This window comes from Chinchilla lanigera, unplaced genomic scaffold (genome assembly GCF_000276665.1).
Source record: "Chinchilla lanigera isolate Chin_1 unplaced genomic scaffold, ChiLan1.0 scaffold00001, whole genome shotgun sequence".
Classification (NCBI taxonomy): Eukaryota; Metazoa; Chordata; class Mammalia; order Rodentia; family Chinchillidae; genus Chinchilla; species Chinchilla lanigera.
The window spans coordinates 38,681,349-38,686,968 of NW_004955402.1; the positions used below are offsets into that span (position 1 = coordinate 38,681,349).

General features: G+C 37.4%; 1 pseudogene; it reads left to right on the forward strand.

Annotated features, from left to right (window-relative positions):
- Positions 1 to 4,668: 4,668 nt before the first annotated feature.
- LOC102003301 lies at positions 4,669 to 5,314 on the forward strand (annotated as a pseudogene).
- The last annotated feature ends 306 nt before the right edge of the window (positions 5,315 to 5,620 follow it).

Below are 5,620 nucleotides of genomic sequence, written 5' to 3' on the forward strand. Positions count from 1 at the left end.
GCCTCCAGAATGCTGGGATTACAGGTGTGCCCCCACACCCGATCTCCCCATTCCTCTTTAAATATTTTCAATTCTCCCTTACCAAAGAAAAATTCACTTGGACTATCGCTATCATTTCCCCACACCAACTCTTCTGTTTGTACTCTACCTCAAAGCCAAACTCTCAAACTCACTATATTTATTCTCTTTCTCTCTCTTTGCTGTCTCATTTCCCGGCTCAGTTCTCAACTTACCCAACCTTATCGCTAAGCCCATTATTCCATAGAAACTTTTGCAAAGACCATAGGACCATATTTGTTCTTATTTCCTAGGTCTCCAAGCATTGCTGAACTCATTTAAACAGTTCCTTTGCCAAATATGAAATACACTCTTCCCATTTCTCTTGCAATACTCTAACCATATCTTTTCCTTCTTCTTTCCCCATGTTCCTCACCTTGACCAATGTCAGAGTTCCTAAATGACAGTGTCCAAGCCCTTTCTTCTTTTGTTTACTCATTTCCTCTTTAGAGAATCTCATTCACATGCATGACCTTAATTATAACCTTTGCAGAAGATTCACTATTCTATTTCTCCATCCCTCAAAACTCTCCACAGAGTCCCACCCTGTCTCTGCCAACTAGACATCCATATCTCGGTGTCTCAAAAGCACATCAGATTCAACGAGTTCTTAATAGTATTTATGAAATGAATGCACAAAAATTACCATATCCACATAAAATTCTACTAGCGCAGGCAAACTGAGCTGAGAAAACAGTCAGGGTGTTGCAGGAATCCACTGCTAAAGGACCAGATCTCTACATACAGAACAGAGGCTATAGACTAAAATTAGTGATGTGTATGCATCTCAATGAATGAGAATAAAATGATAATAAGAGTAATAGAGGTGAGTAAAAGAGGAAATGAATGACTGAAAATAGAGACTGAACTTAAACGAAGTAATAATGACCAGCTAAAGATGGAACAGTCTAGAGTTAACATCCAGTTATTGTCAATCAACTAATCATGGCATCCTATATACTGATCAAAACCAACTTTCATCATTTTTCATCTTTTTAAAAAATTAATGTAGCTTCTTCCCTTCTTTTCCCTTTTCTCTAAGTAATTTTTTCAAGATGCCAGCAGGGTTGGGGACAAGTGAGAAAAGCAGCCAGGGAAAGTGGTATCCCTGCCAGAATCCAGAGTCTGTTCACATGTAGCAGAATTTATCAAACATGTAAATATATTGAGAATTCTGAGAGCAAAATGCTTCAGTGTTAAAGAAGGAAGTTACAAATATGGAAATAAACCTTCAGGTGTTGGATTGAAATTGAAAGAATTAAAGTACACTCATGGTTTTCAGTATATACAGAAAAGTATAGAAATAGATACACATGTAAGCACATATAACACATATAGAAATTCTTACATGTGCTTAAGTTTTTGAACTATTCATCCACCAGCACACACACACACACACACACACACACACACTTTATCAGTGAATCTGTTATTTTAAATCTTGACTATGCATCATCAGAATCACTTTGAGGGTTTGTTAAAACACAAATTTCTGGTCCCACCCTCAGAGTTCCTGATTCAATAGGTGAAGTCTGAGAATTTGTGTTTCTGGTAAGTTCTTCAGAGGGGCTAATTTTGCTGATCTAGTTACAACAAAAACCACTACATAGGTGCACACATATGCACATATGCATATACAAACACACATCCTCAGGGTCTATCCACTAAGAGAACAAAAAATAGTGATACCCCAATAGCAATAAGCATTTCTAGCACACATAACTTGGTGGGTTTTTTATTTGTGTTGTTGTGTTGTTTTGGGTTTTTTTTTTTTTAATGTTTTTGAAGCAGGGTTTTACTATGTAGTACAGGCTGGCCTTGAACTTATTTTGTAGCCCAGGCTTACCTCCCAAGCGCTGGGATTACAGGCATGCACCACCACGTGTGACCTCATATCTTGGTTTTTAAAAGACAATTCAGCATTAAAAGGAATGAAGTCTGTTGAGGAAGTGACTGACTTGAGGGCTGGGACAAAAGAAAGTGAAAAATGAAACTAGAACACCATTTTGAGGGGAAAAGAAACACTATAAGAATGGTAGTAGAGTGAAGTTAACTTGAAAAAGCCCCTGTTGGCCAAATCTAGGACAATTTCAGCATCAATATAAACAATGACAATAACTGATTACAATTCATTAAATGAAGTAGGAACCCATGCATATAACTGATACAGTTTTATCTCATATTTCAACCCAAATTAATATCACTAATGGATGCAAAATACTTCTTAATGAACTTTGCAATACAGAAACCTAGAAGATATTGTTCTTAACTGATGATAAAAGTTAGTATCACCAGAAATGTAACATTATGTGTATACTGAAATGGTGCAGAGTAAATTATATTTGACTTCTCTATAAAGATACATGACCTCACTTATGAGGAAATATCAGAAAAACCCAAATTAAGAAACATTCTACAACATCACTGACTTACACTCTTCAAAAAAATCAAAAACCCATGATAATGCTGAGGAACTGTTCTAGATGGATCCACAAGAGACCCAGAAGACGGCCAAAGCAGTCTTGGACAACAAAAGCAAAACAGGAGGCATCATATTACCTGACTTCAAGCTATACTACAAAGCAACAATAATAAAACAGCATGGTCCTGGAACAAAAACAGACACGTGGCTCAGTGAAACAGAATAGAGGATACAGAAACATCTCAAAACACATTCAGCTATTTGATCTTTGAAAAAGGGGCCAAAAGCTTTGGAGGAAAGATAACCTATTCAACAAATGGTATTGGGAGGACTAGATATGTTTGCAGAATATTGAAATTGGACCTATACCTCTTACTACGTACTAATCTAAAGTAAAAATGGATCAAAGATCTAAACATTAAAGCATAAACACTGAACCTGCTGGAAGATAAAAATAGGTGAAACACTTGCAATTGGTGTAGGAAAGGATTTCCTAAACAGAACTGCAATTGCACAAGAAATAACAGCAAGAATCAACAAGTTGGATTACATCAAATTAAAAAGCTTCTGTACAGCAAAGAAATCTATTAACAGAGTAAAGAGACAACCTATAAATTGGGAAAACTTTTGCCAGCTATTTCTCATACAGAGGACTAATATCTAGAACATATAAAGAACTCAAAAAAATTAGAACACCTAAAATAAAAGACTCAGTCAAGAAATAGGCAAGTGAAATGAACAGACACTTCTCATAGGAAGAAGTACAAATGGCCAACAAATATATGAAAAAATGTTCAAAATCCCTGGCCATTAGATAAATGCAAATTAAGGCAATTCTAAGATTCCATCTTACACCAGAAACAAAGGTAATCATCAAGAAATCAAAACATAACAAATGTTGGAAAACTGTGGTGAAAAAGAAACACTCTTACATTGTTGGTGGAAATGTAAACTAGTACAACTATTATGGAAATTCCTCAAAGAACTAAAATTAGAAATTCCATATTACCCAGCTATCTCCCTTGTAGCTATCCTCCCCAAAGAGCTAAAAACATCGTACTATAGCAATACATGCATACCAATATTTATAGTAGCACAATTCATAATATCTCAGTCCTGCAAGCAGCCTGTATAACCCATCAACAGATGATTGGATGAAGAAAACATGGTATATATACATAATGGAATGCTACTTGGCTATAAAGAAGGACAAATTTGAGATATTTATAGGCTATACTTGGAAAATATAATGTTGAGTTAAATAAATCAGAAACACAAGTTTAAATACCATACAGTACCTCTCATTTGAGTAAGGCAACGTAGCAATAAAGAACACAATAAAGGGTGGGCAGAAGGAGACAAGGGGATGGATCTCTCGCAAATGGGAAGGGGTTTAAGAGAATGTGGGTGAGAGGAAAGCGGGAATGGAAAAGGAAATGAGTAGAAGGAAGATTTACCATGTACAAGAACCTAATAATTTAAATGGATATAACTATTATGTATCATAAACATGAGATAAGATTAGTAATCACAGTAAGAACAAAAATCAGGAAAGAGGATATAGAGGAAAAGAAGGGGGTTGAGAGAGGAGATTAAAACAAATTAAGCTGTACTATATACATTGACCCACTCCTAAAATGATTGTAAACTGCAGGTACTGCAAACATGAACTAATAGAAAGAAAGAAAGAGAGAAAGAGAGAGAGAGGAGAGGGAGAGGGAGCAGGAAAGGGAGAAAGAAAGAAAAAGAAAAGAAAGAAAGAAAGAAAGAAAGAAAGAAAGAAAGAAAGAAAGAAAGAAAGAAAGGAAGGAAGGAAGGAAGGAAGGAAGGAAGGAAGGAAGGAAGGAAGACTAAAGTGACATCGTGGCTGAACGAAATATATAAATCTGGGTTGGATCCTGGGCATTGATGGGACAATTGGAAAAATCTGAATGGGGTCTGTGGATTAGACAGTAAGGGTGTATCAACGTAACTACCAATTTAGAGGATTATACTGTGATAATATGGAATAGCCTTTGTAGGAAATATTCCTCAAAGTATTTAGGAGTGACAGGGACCACTGCAACTTTTAAATGGTTCAAGGTAAAATGTTGTAATAACATGTACTTACAGAGACAGCCAGAACGATAAGCCAAATGTTAAAATGACAGCAGTTGAGATGCTCTCTCTTGGCAACATCTCCTGCGAGAATGAAGACCATTCTCAGCAATCAGACTGTCAACATTCCAGAAAACGTCTACATCACTCTGCAGGGACGCACGGTTATTGTGAAGGGCCCCTTCAAAGGGACCCTATTGTGGCTCCCTACTGGGAAGGGACCCTGCGGAGGGACTGCACCCTCATCAGTGTAGAGCTCAGGTCCCCTTGGAAAGAAAAAGAGGTTCTGGGTTGACAAATGGTGGGGAAACAGGAAGCAACTGGCTACCGTTCCCACGGTCTGTAGTCGTGTACAGCACGTGATTAAGGGGGTTACGCGGGGCTCCCGTTACAAGTTGAGGTATGTGTAGCTCGCTTCCCCATCAACGTCGTTATCCAGCAGAATGGGTCTCTTGTCGAAAACCGGAATTTCTTGGGTAAAAAATACATCTGCTGCGTTCCTATGAGGGCAGGTGTTGCTTGCTAAGTATCTCAAGCCCAGAGAAATGAACTAATTCTTACAGGAAATGACACTGAGCTTATTTCAGTTGCTTTGACTCAGTAAACCACAACAGTCAAAAACAAGGACATCAGAAAATTTTGGATGGTATCTATGTTTCTGAAAAGGGAACAGTTCAGCAGCCTGATGAAAAAGATCCAACAGTTGCCCAGCCACAGAAACAAGCTTCTGGATTGTAAGACCAATCTGTGATATTTTAAAGAGCAATAAAAGATATTTATTGATTAGGGGATGGCAACAGTTGAGAATTCATATGAAAAGCACACCTCGCTCAAAGTTCTTTGCAACTGTTATGTAAGTACAAAACTACCTCATAAAAACAGAAAGTTAAAACAGCCCACAAAATTGGTATGAATAGAAATGGGAACCTCCAGTTCCTTCCAAGACAGTTCCATCCTTGACAAGATTGTGTTAAAAGGCACATTAAGAGACAGAACAGGGCGTACATGTGACCTTGACATTTCATGCAAGGTGTGAGTTTTCAG